This window comes from Mustelus asterias, chromosome 2, assembly GCF_964213995.1.
Source record: "Mustelus asterias chromosome 2, sMusAst1.hap1.1, whole genome shotgun sequence".
Lineage (NCBI taxonomy): Eukaryota > Metazoa > Chordata > Chondrichthyes > Carcharhiniformes > Triakidae > Mustelus > Mustelus asterias.
This window is the reverse complement of record NC_135802.1, coordinates 117,952,960-117,978,576: the sequence shown is the minus strand read 5'-3', so window position 1 is coordinate 117,978,576 and position 25,617 is coordinate 117,952,960.

Sequence of the window (25,617 nt, the reverse complement as noted above, 5' to 3'; positions counted from 1 at the left end):
CAGCTGTAGCAGTGGCCAGGATCCTCTGAGGACTGGCAATTATTGCCAGATTGCCACTCCGCTTCAAAACTCCCGGATTCGTCATTGCTCTGCATTTCTTCTGGGACTTTTCAAGCAGAAATTCAGAGTGCAGTGTCATTCTGGGAACTCCTTCGCAGCCTCCTTGTTTTAGCGCCCGCACCTTGTTGAATGGAAGTTTAAAAGACCAGTTTGAATATTAATGAATGGGTGACGGGATGAATGGGTGAATGAATTATAGAATCACAGAATCCCTACAGTGCAGAAGGAGGCCATTCGGCCTATCAAAACTCTCCAGCAGAGTATCTTACCCAGGCCCTATCCTTGCCCTATCCCTGTAACCCCACATATTTATCCGGCTAATCTCTCTAACCTACACATCTTTGGATACTAAGGGGTAATTTAGCATGGCCAATCCATCTAACCCGCACATCTTTGGACTGTGGGAGGAAACCGGAGCACCCAGAGGAAACCCATGCAGACACGGGGAGAATGTGCAAACTCCACACCAACAGTCAACCAAGGCTGGAATCGAACTGGGTCCCTGGCACTATGAGACGGCAGTGTTAACCACTGTGCCACCCCCCCAAGGTGGACAAAAGATTCAGGTGTAGAAGAGGGATGAGGTGGGTCAGTGGGTGAGGTGAATAAGTGGGTGAGCTGGATAGGTGATGAGGTGGCAGGTGGGTAAGTGGGTAGGGAAGCTGGGTAGGATGGGTGAGGTGGTGGATGCGTGAGGTGGTAGTTGGGTTTGGCGGTAGTCTAGAGATCAATAGTGTAGTCGAGTTCGGTCAGGTGATCAGGAGATAGCCAGGTGATAGGTTGGTTAGTCAATTTGGTTGGGGGATGGTGTTCAAGGGGCGGTTGACTCTGGTTGATTGTGTATTCAGTTTGTTGGCATTGTAGTCAGGTTGTGTGGGGGTGGGGGGGTGTTGGTGACCGGGTCAGCTTAGTGGGGTAGTCGAGGGTCAGTGTGAATTATTGGGGGGAATTATTGGAGACCCACCTCTGTAATTACCCGGTTGTTAAACTAAGTATTAACCTGTCTTATATTTCCTGGGTGACTATTCAAATAAGTACTGTGGAACTGTCCCAAGTCTTCAACACTAACTCAGAGTCTGGGATATTCATGGAGGGTCCCAGAGAGTAGGGGAATTGCCCATTGGAAGTTAAAACTACCCAGGCATTTCCCACACAGGTCAGCATGTGAAGACTTCCACAGGATCTCGACATGCATCACAGTTGAACGTTGAGTCTCTGATGATCTGGAGACTGCAAGATTTGGGCCATTACATCCAATCCTAGACATCACACGGGCGATTATCCCATCCTGCTGCGCTAATTTTTAGCACAGTGGGCTGGAGGAATTGCATGTCGGCCGATTCATGGGATTCTCATGAGCGTTCGTGGGAAATGGGATTAGAATAGTTAGGGGGGTTTTCTTTGTTTGGCATAGATGCAAAGGGCTCAAGGGCCATTTTCTGTGTCGTACACGTCCGTGACTTTATAAGATAATTGGTAAAAGAAACAAAGGTGAAACGAGAAGAAATTTATTTACATTGAGTTGTTATGGAGGGTGGTGGAAACTGACTCAATAACATTTAAAAGGAAATGGGATAAATACTTGAAGCAAAGGAAAATTGTAGAACTATGGGGAATGACCAACAGGGTGCAGTTAGTTGGATAGTTCCTTCTGAGACCCAGCACAGGCATGATGGGATGAATAGTTTCCTTCCACACTGTATCATTCAAAAATGCCATTTAGGCAACACTCTGCCACCAAAAAAATAACTGCCCCTCAATCCTGATCATCACATTAGGTAGTGCACTAATTTTTGAAATGAAAGACATATTTTGAGACAAATATGGACTGAACTAGCTCAGGAGCATGAAATTGAGAAAGAGTTTGTTATCGTATGTGTCTGGTATTTTACAGAGATAATCTTTAATATTCTTTACTGCTCTTTTAATAAGTCTGCAGCCATTTAACTAATTAAATTCCCCTTTGTGATTCCAAAACCTGTTCATTACCCTGTTGGTTTTGCTTTGTTGACAAATATTTGGAGATTAAATTTTCAGTTCTGATGTAGGATATATTCCTGAAATGTTAACTTTTTTTCTGTACAGATCATAGAATGGCACAGAAAGAGGTCATTCAGCCCATCTCTGCAAAAGGAACTCAACGAGTCTAATTCCTCCCTTATTGTTTCCTTGTAGCTGTGCAAATCTTTCTTTCTAGGCAGTTGGTCACAGACCCTTGTCAGCTGTGGATCTTTGTGGCATCTCACAGGCAGCTGCACAACAGTGCGACAACCAGGTAACAGATGCTGTATTTGCTGCTGGACGGCAAATCAGAGTTACAACTGATGGGGCAACACATGCTCAGAGGGCACTGGGTCCATTTCCTGGAGTGGTCAGGTGGTGCCCTCCTATACATGGCTACAAGGATGCTGGGCAGTGTGGCGATTTGCCCATCTCTTCATAGCTCTCCAAAGAGTTTTGGACCTTAAGGAGGTGAAGCCCTGGAAGGAGACGGCTCCCCAGGAGAAGAACAAGAGGTAAAAGTGGAAGAGGAATTCGAGGCAATGGAAGATGACGCTTGACGTCCGTGGTAGGGAAGTTGTTGGAGAGGATCCTTAGAGACAGGATGTATGTGCATTTAGAACGGAACAATCTCATTAGTGATAGACCGCATGGTTTTGTAAGAGGGAGGTCGTGCCTTACAAATTTGGTGGAGTTTTTTGAGGAAGTGACAAAAACGGTTGATGAAGGAATGGCCGTGGATGTCGCCTATATGGATTTCAGTAAGGCATTTGACAAAGTCCCACATGGCAGGTTGGTTAAGAAGGTTAAGGCTCATGGGATACAAGGAGAAGTGGCTAGATGGGTGGAGAACTGGCTTGGCCATAGGACAGTAAGAAGTCTCACAACACCAGGTTCAAGTCCAACAGGTTTATTTGGTAACAAATACCATAAGCTTTCGGAGCAATGCTCCTTCGTCAGATGGAGTGGTCTCTGTTCTCAAACAGGGCACAGACACAGAAATCAAATTACAGAATACTGATTAGAATGCAAATCTCTACAGCCAGCCAGGTCTTAAATGTACAGACAATGTGGGTGGAGGGAGCATTCAACACAGGTTAAAGAGATGTGTATTGTCTCCAGACAGTACAGCTTGTGAAATTGTGCAAGTCCAGGAGGCAAGCTGTGGGGGTTACTGATAATGTGACATAAATCCAACATCCCGGTTTAGACCGTCCTCATGTGTGCGGAACTTGGCTATCAGTTTCTGCTCAGTGACTCTGCGCTGTCGTGTGTCGTGAAGGCCGCCTTGGAGAACGCTTACCTGAAGATCCAAGGCTGAATGCCCGTGACTGCTGAAGTGCTCCCCCACAGGAAGAGAACAGTCTTGCCTGGTGATTGTCGAGCGGTGTTCATTCATCCGTTGTCGTAGCGTCTGCATGGTTTCCCCAATGTACCATGCCTCGGGACATCCTTTCTTGCAGCGTATCAGGTAGACAACGTTGGCCGAGTTGCAAGAGTAGGTACCGTGTACCTGGTAGATGGTGTTCTCACGTGAGATGATGGCATCCGTGTTGATGATCCGGCACGTCTTGCAGAGGTTGCTGTGGCAGGGTTGTGTGGTGTCGTGGTCACTGTTCTCCTGAAGGCTGGGTAGTTTGCTGCGGACAATGGTCTGTTTGAGGTTGCGTGGTTGTTTGAAGGCAAGAAGTGGGGGTGTGGGGATGGCCTTGGCGAGATGTTCGTCTTCATCAATGACATGTTGAAGGCTCCGGAGGAGATGCCGTAGCTTCTCCGCTCCGGGGAAGTACTGGACGACGAAGGGTACTCTGTCCACCGTGTCCCGTGTTTGTCTTCTGAGGAGGTCGGTTTCTACAAACATGCAAGAAAGCAGACGGCATCTCCACATCATTGGCCATAGGAGACAGAGGGTAGTGGTCGAAGGGTCTTTTTCCGGCTGGAGGTCTGTGACCAGTGGTGTTCCGCAGGGCTCTGTACTGGGACCTCTGCTATTTGTGATATATATAAATGATTTGGAAGAAGGTGTAACTGGTGTAATCAGCAAGTTTGCGGATGACACGAAGATGGCTGGACTTGCGGATAGCGATGAGCATTGTCGGGCAATACAGCAGGATTATAGATAGGCTGGAAAATTGGGCAGAGAGGTGACAGATGGAGTTTAATCCGGATAAATGGGAAGTGATGCATTTTGGAAGAAATAATGTAGGGAGGAGTTATACAATAAATGGCAGAGTCATCAGGAGTATAGAAACACAGAGGGACCTAGGTGTGCAAGTCCATAAATCCTTGAAGGTGGCAACACAGGTGGAGAAGGTGGTGAAGAAGGCAGATGGCATGCTTGCCTTTATAGGACGGGGTATAGAGTATAAACGCTGGAATCTGATGATGCAGCTGTATAGAACGCTGGTTAGGCCACATTTGGAGTACTGCGTCCAGTTCTGGTCGCTGCACTACCAGAAGGACGTGGAGGCGTTAGAGAGAGTGCAGAGAAGGTTTACCAGGATGTTGCCTGGTATGGAGGGTCTTAGTTATGAGGAGAGATTGGGTAAACTGGGGTTGTTCTCCCTGGAAAGATGGAGAATGAGGGGAGATCTAATAGAGGTGTACTAGATTAAGAAGGGGATAGATAGGGTGAACGGTGGGAAGCTTTTTCCCAGATCAGAAGTGACGTTCACGAGGGGTCACGGGCTCAAGGTGAGAGGGGCGAAGTATAACTCGGATATTAGAGGGATGTTTTTTACACAGAGGGTAGTGGGGGCCTGGAATGCGCTGCCAAGTAGGGTGGTGGAGGCAGGCACGCTGACATCGTTTAAGACTTAGCTGGATAGTCACATGAGCAGCCTGGGAATGGAGGGATACAAACGATTGATGTAGTTGGACCAAGGAGCGGCACAGGCTTGGAGGGCCGAAGGGCCTGTTTCCTGTGCTGTACTGTTCTTTGTTCTTTGTAACACAAAGATGGCCCTGTTGCATGATGGGGTGACTTCCTCCTGCCACTCTCTGCAAAGTGGACTTCCCTCCCTCAGCATTGCCAGATCTCTAGCTCTCCTGTGCCCTGTCAAGTTCCTGTGATGTAGTGGCAGGCTTTGACACAACTCTGCTCATGAAGACAAATAGCCAACTCTGATTGTCTTGGGTGTCGGAAACCTGTCTTCATTTTAGCCCCACTAGCTTTAATTGGACAAGAAACCTGTCTCCGTATCAATTAAGGGCTCGCCCAAGATTAAGTCTGAAAATCAATCGGGCGGAAGATTTCTAACAGAAAAGCAGACTTCACTCCTGTTTCCTGTCTCCAAGGGGAAAATCAAGCCCTTGGTTTGTTTGACCCATTTCATTCCCTAGTAGTGTAATGGTCCTCTATTGTTGGACCTGTAGTTTATTGTCTCGTTTAATTTCAGAATGTCAGCAGTTAGTGTTTTGAGCAGGAACTAATAAATCCCCTGTGGTATTACAACATGTCAGCGCATGAGAAGGTGGTGCTGTAATGCCACCTTCTAGCCACAACCTCCAACCACTGTATCACTGGGACCTGTTTGCATAGGAAACTGAAATCATAACTTATTAAATTCTATATTAGAAGTATGACATGGAAATATGGCTGAAAATCATGAGGACAGAATCTGAAGATTGAGAGCAGAATACACAAATAAAAACATAGAAACTAGAAGCAGGAGTAGGCCATTTGGCCCATCAAGCCTTCGGGCGGCACAATAGCACAGTGGTTAGCACTGCTGCTTCACAGCTCCAGGGATCTGGGTTCGATTCCCGGCTTAGGTCACTGTCTGTGTGGAGTTTGCACATTCTCCTCGTGTCTGCGTGGGTTTCCTCCCACATTCCAAAGATGTGGGGGTTAGGTTGATTGGTCATGCTAAAATTGCCCCTTAGTATCCTGAGATGTGTAGGTTAGAGGGATTAGTGGGTAAAATGTGTAGGGATATGGGGGTAGGGCCTGGGTGGGATTGTGGTCGGTGCAGACTCGATGGGTGGAATGGCCTCTTTCTGTGTAGGGTTTCTATGATTTCTCTGCCATTCAATATGATCATAGCTGATACTCTATCTCAATGCCATATTCTTACTTTATCCCCATAGCCCTTGATGCCATTAAGATCTAAAAAAAATCTATTTTTCTTGAATACATTCAGTGACTTAGCCTCCTGTGGTAGAGAATTCCACAGATTCACTATCCTTTGGGTGAAGAATCTTTCCTCTTCTCAGTCCTAAACAGTCTACCCCGTATCCTGAGACTGTGTACCCTAGTTCTAAATTCTACAACCAGGGAAAACATCCTCCCTGAATCTAGTCTGTCCAGGCCTGTTAGAATTTGTATGTTTCAATCAGATCTCCTTTCATCCTTCTAAAGTCCGGCCCAGTCGAACCAATCTCTCCTCAAAGGACAGTCCTGCCAACCCCGTTATCAGCCTAGTGAACCTCTGCCACACTCCCTCTTTGGCAAGTATATCCTTTCTTAGGTAGGGAGACAAAAACTGCACACAATACTCCAGGTGTCATCTCACCAAGGCACTGTATAACTGATGTGACATCTCTACTTCTGAACTCAAATCCTCTTGCAATGAAGGCCGACATATCATTTGCCTTCCTTAATTGCTTGCTGCATCTGCCTCTCCACTTTCCTTGACTGATGTACAAGGACACCCAGATCCGTTTGTACATCCACACTTCCCAGTATATCATCATTTAAATTATACTCTTCCTTTCTGTTGTTCGTACCCACAGTGTATAACTTCACATTGAGCCACTTTGTACTGCATCTACCATATGGTTGCCCACTTACTTAATTTGTCTAAATCATCTGAAGCCTCCTTGCATCCTTCTCACAATTCTGCCCAGTTTTGTGTCATTAACACTCTTGGAAATGTTACATTTGGTTGCCTCATCCAAGTCATTTATATATATCATGAACAGCTGGGGCCCAAGCACTGATCCCTGTATACCCCACAAGTCACTGCCTGCCACTTGGCAGAATACCCATCTATTCCCATGCACTGTTACCTGCTTTTCAACCAATTCTCGACCCATGTCAATACATTACTCCCTATCCCATGTGTTTTGATTTTGTCCACTAACCGCTTATGAGGAACCTTATCAAAAGCCTTCTAGAAGTCTAAATATAGTAACTGGTTATCCATTGGTCCTTCCTTATCTATTCTACTAGTTGCATCCTCAAAAAACTCCAGTAGATTTGGTAAACATAAACCCTTGCTGACTTTGTCCAATCCCATTATTGCATTCCAAATGTTCTATTATCACATCTTTAATAATAGACTCCAGCATCTCCCCACTCCAGGGGAGTGTAAATATTGAAATATGTAAAATTTTATTAACAGTATATGATTTACCTTTTAACTTGCAGTCCTTGAGGGGACATTATTCAATGTAACACTTGCAGCTGGAATGCATTTTTTGTAGAACAGCCAAATGTTGCTGAGTTTGCCAACTTGGTTTGTGCTGCAGGATGTTGCATCTTTCCACAATTATGATTTACCTTGTATCTATTTTAATAACATTCAAAATATTTGATTTACAGTAAATCTAGTTCCTGACAGCTTGGCAACCATGCACATATTGACTATTCTCAACTGTGCCTTTCTGAAAGCTGCCCAATCCATAGAATCCCTACAGTGCATAAGGAGGCCATTCAGCCATCAAGTCCACACTGACTCTCCAAAAGAGTATCTTACCCAGGCTTATTGCCCCATCCCAGTAACCCCACACCTTTAGCATGGCCAATCTGCCTAACCTGCACATCTTTGAACTGTGGGAGAAACCAGAGCACCTGGAGGAAACCCATGCAGACACGGGGAGAACATGCAAACTCCACACAGTCACACAATGCCAGAATTGAACCTGGGTCCCTAGTGCAGTGAGGCAGCAATAAAATGATCGATTTCCTCCTAATTATATGGATTATCCTAGGTACATAGAGCATGTATGAGTTGTCTGCATAAAACAAGCATTTGCTGCACAATGTATTTTTGGAAAAATAAACAGACTAAGAGTTTCTCCAGAGTTGAAATGTCTAATACCAGGGGGCATGCATTTAAGGTGAGGGGGTGGGAGGGACGTTCAAAGGAGTTGTGAGGGGCATGTTTTTTACACAGAGAGTGGTAGGAGTCTGGAATGCGGTGCCAGGGGTGGTGGTGGAGGCAGGTACGAAAGGGACCTAGATAAGCACATGAATATGCAAGGAATGGAGGGATATGTACCAAGGGCAGGCTGAAGGGATTAGTTCAATTTGGCGTCATGTTCATCATGGGCCGAAAGGCCTGTCTGTTCCTATGCTATACTGTTCTATATTCTAGTACCGGGGTCTCCAAACTTTTCAGTATGAGGGCCACATTGTATATTTTACACATTTTCGGGGGCCAAAGAAAAAAAATTCTTTTTATAAATGAATGAATAAAATTTAAATGAATGAATAAGTTTTATTTGGATCATCTTTGTAATCAGCATGATATGATTCAGAACAAAAGAGAAATGTGACAATTACAAAGAAACAATGCCGTGCTTACACTGAGAAATGATATCTAATGAGTAAAAATGTCAAACATTAGCAAATGCTCTGACAAAATAATCAATTACTTAACCGCAGATGAGAAAAGCAAGTTATTCATTTTTAAATTAATTTTATTCACTGAAATTTTACAAATGTTCACTTGAAATGAGAATTTGCCCAAATTTGTGGCACACAATAAGAAAAATAAACACGCCCCAAGAAAGAACTTCAGTAAAACAAAGAAAAGAAATTCAAAATAAACTTGAACCATTAATAAAGGTCGAACAAAAATAAATTTGGTCTGCACCCTCTACACAATTCTGGCAATTGGAGTTTTCAATCGTAACCAACAAATCATGAAGTTTTGCACAAGATTAATGGGAATGATGGAACTGCTTTTTTAATTTCAAAATATTGCTGAACTGAGGTTTCAGGCTTGAGGAGCTAATTATTAGAATGGACTTCAAATGCTCATCAGATAAATTTGCTCGATATTTGGACTTGACATACTTCATTTTTGAAAATGTTTGTTCACACAGGTACGTTGTACCAAAAATTGATACAAATCCACAAGCAAATCGCTTCAAATTTGGAAATTGCTCAGGCTGCAAAGCTTTATAAAATTGGATCAGATTTCCTTCTTTATACTTGTCTTTCAGCATGTCATCTGATTGGAGATCAATAATTTCCATTTGAAACTGACTTGGGAGTGTTTCAACATTGCAGCCAAATGGATTTTGAAACAGCTTTATTTCATCTGTGTTTCCATCAAGATCAGAAATTTGTTCCTGAAATTGTTTTGGCAAGTCCTTAATGATTTCTGTTGCAAATGAAGAAGGAAATTCTGCCTCACTTTCTTCATGAAATTTTTCACAACATGGAAAATGAACCAAGTTATGAACTTTCAGCTGTCCTTGAAATAGCATCAGTTTTGCCCTGAATGCCTTGACATGCGCGAATAGATCACAAATCAAATTTGTTTTATCTTGCAACCTCAGATTCAGTTGATTCATATGGCCTGTCACGTCTGCAAAAAATGCCAATTTCCAAAGCCCATCAGTGTTTGATAAAAGTGGTTCGGGTCGATTCTTCTCTGTGAGAAAGGAATCAATTTCCTCTCTGAGCTGAAAGAACCGTGATAGAACCTTTCCACAACTGAGCCATCGAACTGCTGTGTAATAAGGCAAGTCACCAAACTCAGAATCAGTTTCTTTCAGAGAATCACGAAACTGGCGATGATTAAGCCCGTGAGATCGAATGAAATTCACTGTTGAAACAACAGGTTTCAGAACGCAAGACATATCCACATATTTTCCGCTCAATGCCTGTTGATGGATAATGCAATGCAGAAAGATGGGCTTTGAGAATCCACTAACCTCACAAGCTTTTGTGATTTGTCCAACCAAACCTTTCTTCACCCCAGACATGTTCTTTCCTCCAGCAATTGTCACGCATTGCAGTTTATTCCACTCCAGATTATATTCTAACACAGTTTTTTGCAATTCTTTGAAGATGTCTTCTCCAGTTACTGTGCTGTGCATGCTATGCACTGATGTCAAATCTTGTGTCACATTAAATTCACTATCGTCGCCACGGATGAATACTAGGAGTTGTGATGTGTCACACACATCAGTCGATTCATCAAGTGCGAGAGAATACAACTGAAAATTTCTTGCTTTGCCTGCAATTTGATGAAATATATTGCTTCCTATATCCTCAATTCTACAAGCAACAGTATTTGGCGCAAGACTGATGATTTTGAACAGATTTGCTTTTTCTGGGCACAACTCTTCCACTGCTTCCATTATACACTCTTTGATGAGATCTCCATTGGTGAATGGCTTTCCTCTTTTAGCCAACACATAAGCTAGTTTGTAACTGGCCCTGATTAAAGCTGTGTAAAAAAAGCTTGTTGGGAAAGCAACCTGCATTGCATTGATTCAAATTTTTCCGAACGCTGTGTTCCTGTGAATTGGGAATAACTTGGTTCATGTTTGGTCTCATAGTGCCGACGTACATTGTACTCCTTCAAAACTGCAACAGTTTCGTTGCATATGACACACAAGGCTTTATCACCTGCTTGTACAAAGAAGTACTTTACACCCCATTCTTCATTAAACAGGCGGCACTCACTGTCCACTTTTCTTTTCTTGTTTCCTTCCATAACTGAATTGGTCTGAATTGCCGCCATCATTGTCATTGTTCTCGCTCATTCCAGACAGATGGAGCTTACAGATTGGATAAAGCAGTTGTCACTCAGTCAATGCAGAGCGGCAATTGGATAACATGTCTCAATTTCTGATTCGTTTAACGAACTGTCAGTCACAGGACGGCAGCTCTGCTTGGACAATAGGCCAGTAAAGAGGGTGGGGATTCCCATGGGTCCATCAGACACGGCGCGGAGCGGCAGCAAATGTCCGGCCTGTGGCTTCTGTCCCCGCGTCTGGATCCTGAGTCAGCGGCAGGGTTCCGGACGCGGGAGTGCTTTCGGCAGTGGGAATCCCGTCCCGCCCCACTGGCTGCGGGCCAGATGTTAGCCCGCTGCGGGCCGGATGTGGCCCGTGGGCCGTAGTTTGGAGACCCCTGTTCTAGTAAAAGGAAAAAATATAATTTTCTACCTTTGTATTTCTGGTGAGGAACCTCACCCAAAAGTTGCACAAATTGGAAGTTTGGGCACATGCTGTATTTGACTTTCTGATGTGGAGATGCCGGTGTTGGACTGGGGTAAACACAGTAAGAAGTTTAACAACACAAGGTTAAAGTCCAACAGGTTTATTTGGTAGCAAAAGCCACACAAGCTTTCGGAGCTCCAAGCCCCTTCTTCAGGTGAGTGGGAATTCTGTTCACAAACAGGGCATATAAAGACACAGACTCAATTTACATGAATAATGGTTGGAATGCGAATACTTACAGCTGATCAAATCTTTAAGATACAAACAACGTGAGTGGAGAGAGCATCAAGACAGGCTAAAGAGATGTGTATTGTCTCCAGACAAGACAGCCAGTGAAACTCTGCAGGTCCAGGCAGGCTGTGGGGGTTACAAATAGTGTGACATGAACCCAATATCCCGGTTGAGGCCGTCCTCGTGTGTGCGGAACTTGGCTATCAGTTTCTGCTCAGCGACTCTGCGCCGTTGTGTGTCGTGAAGGCCGCCTTGGAGAACGCTTACCCGAATATCAGAGGCCGAATGCCCGTGACCACTGAAGTGTTCCCCAACAGGAAGAGAACAGTCTTGTCTGGTGATTGTCGAGCCGTGTTCATTCATCCGCCGTCGCAGCGTCTGCATGGTTTCCCCAATGTACCATGCCTCGGGACATGCCTTGGGTTCATGTCACACTATTTGTAACCCCCACAGCCTGCCTGGACCGGCAGAGTTTCACTGGCTGTCTTGTCTGGAGACAATACACATCTTTTTAGCCTGTCTTGATGCTCTCTCCACTCACGTTGTTTGTATCTTAAAGACTTGATTAGTTGTAAGTATTCGCATTCCAACCATTATTCATGTAAATTGAGTCTGTGTCTTTATATGCCCTGTTTGTGAACAGAATTCCCACTCACCTGAAGAAGGGGCTTGGCGCTCCGAAAGCTTGTGTGGCTTTTGCTACCAAATAAACCTGTTGGACTTTAACCTGGTGTTGTTAAACTTCTTACTGTGTTTGACTTTCTGGCCATTTTTTTTATTAGCTGTGTCAGTTGTGGTTTATTCAGTGGCATTCATGTCTCTGAGTTAGAAAGTTGTGGATTCAAATTCCACTCCAGGATTTGAGCACAGAAATTTAGGCTGATACTCAAGTGCAGTATTGAAGGAGTGTGACACTGTTGCAGGTACCATATTTTGATGAAAAATTAAAAAGAGACCCTGTTTGCCCTGGCAGGAATATGTAAAAGGTCCCATGACACAATCTTGAAGAAGAGCTGGGGAATTATCCTTAGCCTCCTGTTTACCTCAATCAACATCACAAAAAACAGATTACCTGGTCTTCGTTTTATTACTGTTCTGGGCGCTTGGTGTGAGCAAAATGGCCGCCAAGTTTCTGACAATACAACAGTGAGTGTATTTTGAAAGTACTACATTGGCTATAAAGCATTTTGGGCCGTCCTGAAATTGTGAAAGTTAGAATATAAATGAAAGTCTTTCTTTTATTATTTGAAGTCATTCGAAAACCTTTAACATTATGGGTGGGATTCTCCATAAAAAATCCTTGTGTCAAATTTGCGTAAAACCAGGAGTAAATCCCGCTGTTTTTTTTCAGCGGGATTTTCAAAATGATTCCCCCACACTCTGTGCACTGCAGAGTGCACTAGCGTGAATCTTATTAAAAATTAGTGAAAGGAGAGGGCTATTCCCACTGGAGAGGCCAGCAGCATAACACTGAGCGGGCCACTACGCATGTGCCAATCTGTCAGTGCCGGGATTGGTGCATGCACAGTAGCCCGCACTGCCAGTCTCCTGATCACTGGCCAGCTTGATCGCTGGCCCGCATAGCAATCCCCCCCATTGCTGCCCTATCGATCCCGCACATGGCCTGATCACTGGCCCCCCGGCCTGCTTCGATCTTAACCCTCCAAACCCCCTACTCTGAATTTTTCCTGATCTGAGCCAGGAATCTAATGTTATTGTTGTAATAAAATACTCAAATTCACCTCCTGGTCTCAGTATTTTTTTTTCAGGCTGATTTAGGTGCCTTGCGAGTGAGTACAAGTTACTATTTTGCGATCCCTTTAATTTGGTATATGTTTTTTATTTTACATTTAATCTTTGCATTTTGTATTTTTTTTCACTTTTTCTGTTTCAGTATTTACCATTGAAGTTAGATTCAGTCTCCAAAAGTAGGATAGGCATTCAGCTTGGAATCCCTCTTGCCCGCAGGGAGCTAAAGATGAGGAGTACCATAAGAATGTGGATTGACTGGTACAGTTATAGACCTGCCTTGAACAGTAAATTCTTTATTTCAGCATGCTTAAGCCATTCTCTATTTGTGTCCTGGTGGAGACATTTATGTTTCGTGGACTTTGGATTGGTGCAATGAACCAAAGCATAAAAGATATCTCTGATCCCGCTGCACTTTCTCCTTGTGATAAAGTCATGGTATTGGGTTCACAATCGTTTAAGTTTGGCTTGCACCAGTCGGCTCTGTGCAGTTGTGACATGCGTATGCAGGTTTCCATATTTAACTCTGTGGCACAAGGCGGTGAGTGTTGAAATATTGGTATTCGGGTGCAGGGAGATTCGGTGGGAGGAAGGGCCAAACAGCCTTGGTGTGGTGAATCTGTAAGGCGGGAGGCTGGTCAATCAGGGATTGCAAGATGGATGAAAGGGTGGGGTCAGTGCTAATAGGGTCCCGAGTGTCAAATTAAGGTGTTGGGTGGGAGGGAACTGTCACAGTCAAAGGGGGGATTTTATTCAATATGGGGGCAGGTGGCAAGTCCAAAATCAGGGTCAGATATTGGAAGGTCTCATTGGGGGCAGGAGCACGGGAGCAAACAAAAGCATGGAGGGGGATAATGGGGGCATCCAGGGTCAGAGTGATCATTAGCACAGTCACAGGTGCAGGAACAGGGGTGAGGGATGGCGTATGCAGGGAAATATTGCTGGGTCTGGAGTAACGGGGAGAGGTTCAAGATTTATGGAAGGGATTTTATGCGACCCCCATGCTAGTGTGGCACTCAATGTTATAGGGATATGTCAGCAATGGCTTCCAGGGTGTAACAGTATGTGGCATCTTGCAGACTGTAATACATAGGTGCATAAGGGAGGTGACTGATGCCCTATTGAGTCATGCCAATGATCTTATAGCACTAATGAGGGCAGCCAGGCTGTAAGGTGACATTGTCAAGTTTCCTCGAGTGCAAGGTGTCATTAACTGCAGTTATGTGGCCTTAAAAGCTCCCTGGGAACAGGCATTTGTAAATTGTAAAGCATTTCACTCCATGCACATAAATTGGTGTCTGACCGCAGAAGAAGAATAATGCAGGTCTGTGCTCTTTTCCCAGGAAGCTGTCACAATGCATTCATCTTGCACAACTCACCACTCCCAGAGCTTTTTAAAGCTCAGTCCAGGTTGATGAACAGATCTTCGATGACAAAGGCTCTCCCCTGTGTACATGGCTGAAGATATCAGTGAAGCATCCCCCGACATAGGCAGAGGAGCACCAAAATCAAGCTCATGCATCCATCTGAGCCATCACTAAGCACACCACTGGGTTTGGAAAATGCGCTTCTCTTGCCATGAGGCACAGCACACCCCAGAAGCTATTACAGATAGTAGTCTGCTGTGCATTGCAAAACTTGGCGCTGCAAAGTGGACAGATGTTGCAAGGGGAAGAGCATGAAGAGCAGCTGATGAAGAGGAGCCCATAAATCCAAATGAACCTTACATAGATGCAGGGCCATGGAGAGATGTGCAAGGGATGCCAGGGACAACCTGATCTATACAAGGTCCACACAGCCATGATGCTTCTGCATGACCATCACTTTATCGCTTGACCTCAATAAACCTTCCTGGGATGTGACATAGCCATGGCATCCTCCCTTGCCAAGTTAACTCTAAACCTGTATCATCTATCACCTGTAAAAGAATGGAAAGAGGAGCTTTGTCTCACAAACTTGCTAGTGAATGCTGACACGAAAGACATTTTAGGACATCCATGCAATAACCTGCCTTGCCCAATCCTTCTTTTCCAGTACCATTATTCAAGTGCTTTGACGAATACTGCACTTGTATCATTTAAAGCGGCTGTTTGATTATCACAGAAGTAACAATTCACAGGAACTTCAGTGAAGAATGCATGAAAATGCAACACGTCTCATTCAGGAATCGTAACCGGAATTCTCCGGTCTCGCACTTCCTTCACACGGCACTCAACCAAACCTCTGTTCACAGCAGCAGGAATAGAAAATCTACACTGCAGGCAAGGTCGGAGAATTCCAGCCAATGCCGGTGCCCCTATATCCTTATAAGCATTAGGAGTCTGGGACAGGCCCAGAAAATCAAGTAATTATGATTATAGGAAACAACTATATTGTGTGTATTTTAACAAGTGATATGGACAGAGACACATCAGTCGTGCCACCTTAGTGCTTATACATTTTTCAATCATCTTTTTCTGCCAGCGTCTAGCTGCTAACTTGACATCACCAACGGAGTTTATTATTTATATTTGATCATGGGATGTGGGTGCTGCTGGCTAGGCCAGCATTTATTGCCCATTCTTGATTGCCCTGAGAAGGTAGTGGTGAACTGTCATATTGAACTGTTAAGTCCATATGGTGTAGGTACACCCACAGTGCTGTTCGGAAGGGAGTTTCAGGATTTTGATCCAGTATAGGATCGGAATCCTCTTCAACTGGTTTTATGAAATATAAAACCCCAAAACCCAGGGACATAAATATTGCAAATAAACAGGCCAAACCTCAACACGATAAACAAACAGAGGGAGGCTATACTGTCAGGGGTTAATTTCAAAGCATTCCAACATTGAACCAAAACATTATTACGACAGGACATCGGGACATCATCACAGCAGTGACACAAGATAGCTGTCATCAGACAACTCAATTTTTGAAGCTGAAGAAGCCATCATAAGAAATGGCCCCAGACAACAGCAACCCTACAACATTATCAGTGTCATGGAGAAAGAAGCTTGTCACATGCGTATGAAATGAGAGCCAGAGGTATCTAACCTGAATAGAGTCTATTCTTTTGGTTGTGGAAGCAACATCAACACTGAATGAGTCTGCCTGGACCAAGGCATGTAACAGACTAAAGGCAATGACTTCAGGCAATATGTCCACCATTCAACAGAATGTCTTTGGGAAATGTATTTTTAATATCTTCAATGGGAAGTGTAACAAAACGGCCAAGATTGTAGGGTCTGGCACTGCAGTCAGAAGGAGAGTCAGGGCTGGTCACCTAGACCCGACCTACTATTAACACCAGACAGACTAGCCATTTTGGGGGTTGTAAGTGTTTTCAACCATTGTTTTCATTTGTGATATTGGCCTCCAGGTTTTGGACTGCAGTCAAGAAGGAAGGTCAGGAATGATTAACCTGACTCACAGATCTACAACTTTGGCCGGAAAGACCAACCGTGTGGGGAGTAGTAGGTTATCAGCCAAATCCAAGGGGTATTTGGGCTGAGGTTTAAAAGGTAAATTAACGGTAACAATCAAATCCTGAGGTGATTTGGGTTGACTTGAGGAAGGTTCTGAGCAGAAACATGGGGTTTTATCTGTTGTTTTTCAGTCGAGGCTTTTCATAATTTTTGGGATTTTTTTGCTTAAGTGGAAATCATGGAGGGATTTAAATAGGGCTAACCAATTAAGTGCTGTGTCATGTAATTTACTCTAGTTTAAAGCTCTTATATTGGAGTATTAGGAATGTTTTAATGAACAATTTGATGGTTGAGCCAAATGCTGTGTCTGTGTAATTCTCTTCTTTATAAATTTCTAAAGTTAAGCACCATCAATAAGGAGAAATGGGAGTCTGCACGTCTTATATGAGCGGCCATGACAGGAACAATGTTATGTTTCCAAGTTAGGATGTTGAGTGACTTGTAGGGAACTTCCAGATGATGATGTTTCCGTGTATTTGCTGCCCTTGTCTTTCGAGATCATAGTGGTCGTGTGTTTGGTAGGTCCTTTCAAAGGAGGTTTGGTGAAATATAATGGTGCATCTTGTAGATGCTACACACTTGCCACTGTGCATCGGTGTGAAGGGATTGAATGTATGTGGATGGGATGCCATACAAGTGGGTTGCTTTGTCTTGGATGGTGTTGAGCTACTTGTGTGTTAGAGTTCCACTCATCCCAGCAAGTGGAGCGTATTCCATTACACTCATGACTTATGCTCTGTAGATTGTGGACTGGCTTTGGGGGTCAGGAGGTGAATTACTTACTGCAGGATTCCTATCTCCTTACCTGCTCTTGTAGCCACAGTATCTTTATGGCTAGCGCAGTTCAGTTTCTGGTCAGTGGTAACCCCCAGAATGTTGATAGTCGAGAATTCACAATGGTAAGGCCATTGAATGTCAAGGGCAATTGTTAGATTCACTTTTGTTGAGAATGGTTATTGCCTGGCATTTGAGTTGTAAATGTTACTTGCAACTTGTTAGCAAAAGCCTGGATATTGTCTAGGTCTTGTTGCATTTGGACATTGACTGCTTCAGTATCTGAGGAGTTGCAAATGGTGCTGAACATTATTCAATCATCAGTGAACAACCCCATTTCCAATGTTATTATTGAAGGAAGGTCATTGATGAAGCAGTTGAAGTGGTTCACTAGGACACTGCCCTGAGAAACTCCTGCAGTGATGTCTTGGAACTGAGATGACTGACCTCCAACAACCAGAACCATCTTGCATTGTTCCAGGTATGACTCCAAACAACACAGTTTTTTCCGCCAATTTCTGTTGACACCAGTTTTTCTTGGGCTTCTCAATGCCATACACAGTCAACTGCAGACTTGACCAAGGGCTTGATGTCAAGTGCCAAGTCACTTCTTGAGTTCAACTCTTTTTGTCCATGCTTAATCAAGGCTATGACGAGGTCAGGAGATGAGTGTCCTTGATGGAACCCAAACTGAGCATCAGTGAGCAGGTTATTGCTAAACAAGTGCCACTTGATAGCTCTGCGGATGATCTCTTTAACCATTTTACTGATCAAGAGTAAACTAATGTGATGGTTCTTGACTGAGTTGGATTTGTCCTGCTTTTTTTTCACAGGACATAGCTAAGCAATTTTCCATAATGTCGGGTAGATGCCAGTGTTGTAGATGTACTGGAACAACTTGGCCAGGAACATGGCAGGTTGTGGAGCACAAGCCTTCAGTACTATTGTTGGAATATTGTCAGGGTCCATTACCTTTGCAGTATCCAGTGTCTTCAGCCATTTCTTGACATCATGTGGAGTGAATCGAATTGGCTGAAGACTGGCATCTGTGATGCAGGGGACCTCCAGAGGAGGTTGAGATGGATCATCCACTCACCACTTCTGGCTGAAGACTGTTGCAAACACTTCAGCATTATATTTTCCACTGATTTGGTGGGCTGGGTTATTTATGGAGTTTCCTCCTCCAGTGAGTTACTGAATTGTCCACCACCATTCATAACTTGATGCGGCAGGACTGCAGAGCTTAAATCTGATCTGTTGGTTATGGAATCACCTAGCTCTGTCAATCTTGTTGCAATCTTGGCATGTAAGTAGTCTTGTGTTGTAGCTTCAGGTTGACATCTCATTTTTAGCTATGCCAGCTCCTGGCAAGCCTTCCTGCACTGTTCATTCAACCAAGGTTGATCCCCTGATTTGATAGTCATGGAAGGTTGGGGGATAGGTGTGCGATGAGGTTGTAGATTGTGGTTGAGCACAATGCTGTGGCTGAAGGTCCATAGCACCTTATGAGTTTTTAGTTTTGAGTTGCTAGATCTGTTCAAAGTCTATCCCATTTAACATGGCAGGAGCACCACACAGCTTGATGGAGGATATCCTCAACGTGAAGATGGGATTTCATCTCCACAAGGATTGTGCGGTATCCCCGCGGCCTATGACAAGGTCTGCAAGACATAACGGGCTACAAGATGAAGGCATGTAAAATCGCCAGATCCAAAGCACCCCTCCCAGATGAGCTCAATGCATTCTACGCCGGCTTTGAGCAAGAGGTCAGCGACCGCACGCCCTTCACCCTGGAAGCCTCGGATGAACCTGTATCCATTGCAGATGTCAGAGCAGCTGTCTCGAAAGTCAACCCATGGAAAGTGACTGGCTCGGAAGGGGTACCCGGATGAGCACTCAGATCCTGCGCGGATCAGCTGGCGGGGGTATTCGCAGACATCTTAGACCTCTCTTTACAACAATCTGAGGTCCCTATCTGCTGCAAGAAGATGACCATCATCCCAGTACCAAAAAAAAGCCAAGCAGCGTGCCTTAATGACTGTCGTCCAGTGGCTCTGGCATCCATCATTATGAAGTGCTTCAGAAGGTTAGTCATGCCACGAATCAATTCTGGCCTCCCAGATTGCCTGGACCACTACAACTCACCTATTGTCGCAACAGGTCTCTCTATGTGATGTCGTCTCCCTGGCCCTGCACTCAACTCTGGACCACTTAGATAACAAAGACAACTATGTCAGACTCCTATTTATCGACTATAGCACAGCCTTCAACACCATTAATCCTATGAAACTCCATGGTCTGGGGCTCGGCTCCTCCCTCTGCAACTGGATCCTGAACTTCCTAACCCACAAACCGCAATCAGTAAGGATAGACCTCAACATCTCCTCCACGATCATCCTCAATACCAGTGCTCAGCAAGGCTATGTCCTCAGCCCCTTACTATACTCCTTATCCACCTATGACTGTGTGGCCAAATTCCCCTCCAACTCGATTTTCGAGTTTGCTGATGACACCACCGTAATGGGTCGCATCTCAAACAATGACGAAACGGAATACAGGAATGGATAGAGAATCTGGTGAACTGGTGCAACGACAATGATCTCTCCCTCAATGTCAACAAAATGAAGGAGATAGTCATCGACTCAGGAAGTGTAGTGAAGGACATGCCCTGTCTACATCAATGGGGATGAAGTAGAAATGGTCGAGAGCGTCAAGTTTTTTTGTGTCCAGATCACCAAAAACCTGTTCTGGTCCTCCCATGCCGACACTATAGTTAAGAAAGCCCACCAATGCCTCTACTTTCTCAGAAGACTAAGGAAATTTGGCATTTCCGCTACGACTCTCACTAACTTTTACAGATGCACCACAGAAAGCATTCTTTCTGGTTGTTTCACAGCTTGGTATGGCTCCTGCTCTGTCCAAGACCGCAAGAAACTACAAAGGGTCATGAACGAAGTCCAGTCCATCACTCAAACCAGCCTCCCACTCATTGACACTGTCTACACTTCCCGCTGTCTCGGAAAAGCAGCCAGCATAATTAAGGACCCCACGCACACCAGACATACTCTCTTCCACCTTCTTCCAGCGGGAAAATGGCACATAAGTCTGAGGACACGTACCAGCTGACTCAAGAACAGCTTCTTCCCTGCTGCCATTGGGCTTTTGAATGGACCTACCTCGTATTAAGTTGATCTTTCTCTGCACTCTAGCTATGACTGTAACACATTCTGCATTCTGCACTCTCTCCTTTCCTTGGTTATGAACGGTATGCTTTGTCTGTATAGCGTGCAAAAAACAATACTTTTCACTGTATACTAATAGATGTGACAATAATAAATCAAATCAAAAAGTTGCAAAAGCCTGGTTGAAAGGTTAGGTGGTGTTCCTTGAACTTATGTTGAGCTTCATTAGAAAAATATACAGTAGGAGGTCAAGGACAAAAAGATCATAGTGAGATTTGGATGAAGAATTAAAATGACAGGTGACTGGAAGCTCATGGATTGAATAGAGATGTTTCATAAAGCAATCACCCAATGCGCATTTGATCTCTTCAGTATTGAAGGCAAGACATCACATCATGAGTATATTAAATTGAAAGAAGCACAAACAAATCCTTGTTTCTCCTGGAAAGAGGTGAGAGGGGAAGAGGTGCATGGGAAGATGCTAAGTGGAGATGATTGAGAAATGGAACAAGGTGCTGAAGAGGGAATAGCCCCTTTGAAAGGCTAAAAGGGGACAGGATTGCCTGATTGAAAACTCTGGTCCTATTTTCTGCTGTCAATTTCACAATGCTTATTTACACATGGTTAAGATGTTACAAGTGTTTGTACTTTCAGCTACTGAAACTTTAAAGGATCTGGTATGCCCCTTTAAGAGAATGGATCAGGTGACCCAAGGTATAAGCTCTACCCAGGGTGGAGCTTGGTGGAGTCAGTCTTGGACTGACTGTGCTACTGTTAGGACATTCAATAAACTGCCCCTGCTTGAATTACACCAACCTACCTCGGGGTCTTTTTATAGTCTATAATTAGACCTCAAACATAATAGAGGATAACCAAAAAGCTATTAGGCATGAAGAGCTTAAGGTAATTAACACCAGCAGCGAAAAAGTATTGGGAAATTTAAGGGACTAAAGGCCGACAAAGCCCTCGGGCTGGATGGCTTACATCTCCAGAGTTCTAAAAGAGGTAGCTGCAGAGATAATGGATGAGCTGGTTAAGATATTCCAAATTTCCCTAGATTCTAGAACAGTCCTAACTATTTGTAAGCTAGCAAATGTAACCTTGCTATTCAAGAAAGGAGATAATGAAAAACTATAGGCCAGTTAGTCACATAATCGCATGGCTAGGTGATTAGTAATGGACAGGAAGCAAAAGGTAGGGATAAATGGGCCATTTTCAGATTGGAAGACTGTAACCCGTGGAATGCCATAAGGATCAGTGCTGGGCTTCAGCTAATTACAGTACATATTAATGACTTAGATGAGAGGCTGAGTAATGTAACTAAGGTAGCTGACACTATAAAGTTGAGTTGGAATGCAGGCTGAGAGGAGGACTCAAAGAAGCTTCAAAAACAAGCTAAGTGAGTTGGCAACAAAGTGGCAGATGGCATATAATGTGGAGTAATATGTAAGAAATAAGAAAAACAGAATATTTTTAAAAGGCGTGAATAATGATGTTCAGAGAGGTTTGGGTGTGCTTGTACAAGGAATGCAGAAAGCTAGCAAGCAGGTACAGCAGGCAACTGGACTGGAATACAAGAATTAGGCATGAAGAGCTTAAGGTAATTAACACCAGCGGCTCGGGTCACTGTCTGTGTGGAGTTTGCACATTCTCCTCGTGTCTGCGTGGGTTTCCTCCGGGTGCTCCGGTTTTCTCCCACAGTCCAAAGATGTGCGGGTTAGGTTGATTGGCCAGGTTAAAAAAATTGCCCCTTAGAGTCCTGGGATGCGTAGGTTAGAGGGATTAGCGGGTAAAATATGTGGGGGTAGGGCCTGGGTGGGATTGTGGTCGGTGCAGACTCGATGGGCCGAATGGCCTCCTTCTGCACTGTAGGGTTTCTATGATTTCTATGAATTAATAAACGTTGCTATAATTGTGCAGGGCTCCATATTGAATAAAGGATATACTTGCATTGGAGGCTATACAGCGGAGGTTCATTAGATTGATTCCTGCGATGGGAGGATTGTTCGATGATGAAAGGTGAGTAAATTATGCCTACAGTCTCTGGAGTTTAGAAGAATGAAGGTGGTCTCACCAACACATACAAGATTCTAAAGGGGCAGGACGGGTACACATAGGCAGTATTTCCCTGGCTGCGGAATCTAGAACAAGAGGCCACAGTCTCAAAATAAGGTTTACACTGAGATGAGGAGAAATTTCTTCACTCAAAGGGTGGTGAATCTTTGAATTCTCTACCCAGATGGTTGTGGATGATCCATCATTTATTGTATTTAAGGCAGATCTGTTGGCCGGAATTTTGTCAACAGCGTGTCACTCCTAATATAATGGGAATTGTGCATCACCCCTACCTTGCTTTTTTTTGCCTTTTCTCACACTATTATAATTAAAATTCTAAATGCTGCAAAATGCATGCAAAACACGTGTGAATTGGCAGTGGAGGAATCCTTTTACTAGTGAAACCCACTGTTAGTTGACCATGCAGTATCTATGTGCAGCCTATTAATGAGCCTCCTGTTCATGCAGGGAGGTTGTGTACGACTGCCAGAGAACGCCACTGATTGAGTGTACCATATTCATTGGAGAGGTAAGTGAGCCCCGAATCAGACCAGCCTCATAATTCAGCAATGCCTTCCTCCACTTTCTGTTCCACCATGAGAGAATGGTAGACAGTGCTCTTGCCTGAAGATCAGAAGCCCCTCCCACCAGATCAAAGTGGCTTGGAGTGCTGATTACCATTCCATCCTCCCCCCCCCCCCCCCGCCAACCCCCTCCTCAGCTAATGAATCAATACTCCTCCCTGTTGAACACCACTTGGAGGAAGCACTGAGGATGTTAAGGACGCAGAATGTACTCTGAGTGGGGGACTTCAATGTCCATCACCAAGAGGGGCTTGGTAGACTGAGCTGGCTGGGTCCTAAAGGACTGCCGCAGGCTGTGAGGGAATCAACAAGAGGGAGAAACATACTTTACCTCACCCTCACCAAGCTGCCTGCTGCAGATGCATCTGTCCATAATAGTATTAGTAGGATACTATTTGATTTGATTTTTTGATTTGATTTATTATTGTCACATGTATTAGTATACAGTGAAAAGTATTGTTTCTTGCACGCTATGCAGACAAAGCATACTATTCGTAGAGAAGGAAACGAGAGCGTGCAGAATGTAGTGTTACAGTCATAGCTAGGTTGTAGAGAAAGATCAACCTAATGCGAGGTTGGTCCATTCAAAAGTCTGATGGCAGCAGGGAAGAAGCTGTTCTTGAGTCGGTTGGTACGTGTCATAGAGTCATAGAGGTTTACAGCATGGAAACAGGCCCTTCGGCCCAACTTGTCCACGCCGCCCTTTTTTTTAAAACCCCTAAGCTAATCCCAATTGCCCGCATTTGGCCCATATCCCTCTTTACCCATCGTACCCATGTAACTATCTAAATGCTTTTTAAAAGATAAAATTGTACCCGTCTCTACTACTACCTCTGGCAGCTTGTTCCAGACACTCACCACCCTCTGTGTGAAAAAATTGCCCCTCTGGACACTTTTGTATCTCTCCCCTCTGGACACTTTTGTATCTCTCCCCTCTCACCTTAAACCTATGCCCTCTAGTTTTAGACTCCCCTACCTTTGGGAAAAGATGTTGACCTTTTCTATGCCCCTCATTATTTTATAGACCTCTATAAGGTCACCCCTCAGCCTCCTACATGTGGTGACCCACTGTAATTACATGTTGTATGCCTGGACACACCCCTGCTGCACCTGGCCGAGACTCCTCCCTTTCCACCTGAGACTCCTCCCTTTCCACCTGAATGAGGTATAAAGGTGATGGTTCCTCCTCCTTGCCTCAGTCTGGGCCAGGTTAGCTACAAGGGTGTGCTCCAGTTCTTTGCGATTAAACGCCTGTTATTTCACTCACTTGCTGGAGTCCTCGTATCGTAATTGATGGTGCATCAATTTTAATTGCAAAGAAAAAAACCCAGAATGGAGCAAATTCTAAAGCCCGATTAAATTAAACCTGGATCCGCAAGCTGTGGGAGATGCCAACAGCTTCGACCACTGGCTGAAGTGCTTTGAAGCCTTCCTTGAAGCTTCCGCTGCCGTCCAGTCCGATTCAGACAAGCTGCACGTGCTCCACACCCGGGTAAGCGACGTGGTTTATGCCACCATCCGTGACGCAGAGACGTACAGGGACGTGCTAGAGCTCCTAAAGAGCCAGTACAGTAAATGGACAAATGAAGTCTACGCCAGACACCTTCTGGCTACTCAAAGACAGCGGCCGGGAGAATCAAACGCACAGTTTCTCCGCGAACTACGGGTACTCGGCAGGGCCTGTAACTGCAAGGGTGTATCCGCCGCGCAGTACACGGAGGACTTAATCCGCGATGCCTACGTTATGGGCATCATGTCCAACTACATTCGGCAGCGACTGCTAGAGCAAGGTGGGCTGGATCTATCAAAAACTGTGACACTCGCTGAATCCCTAGAAGTGGCCTCCCGTAACCTCGAGGCGCACGCACCCGACCACGCGGTTACATCGTGGGCCTCACAGCCACTACCACCCCAGTATCTAGGAGGGCCACAGACTTACGCCACACCGCGCCCCACCAACGACTCGACTGCTGCGGCTGTTGCAGATCCGAAGTGCTATTTTTGCGATCTGGGGAAGCACCCCTGACAACGCTGCCCGGCAAGGGAAGTGTTCTGTTCTGGGTGCGGAAAGAAAGGCCACTACGCTAAAGTCTGCAGGGCAAAGTCGTCCTCGAAGCCAAACAGCGCAGCGTGCGACCCGAGGGAACTGCAAATTCGGACGCCATCGGCCGCGTGTGAGTCAAGGGAGCCGCCATTTTGGACCCCGGTCGATCATTCTCCAGGATCCATGGTGGCAGCGGTCCAGCTAGACCAGTCCTGTCCGCATCAACTCGCCAGGTCCATGTTGGACATCCAGGTAAACGGCCAGGTGGGAAATTGTTTGTTTGACTG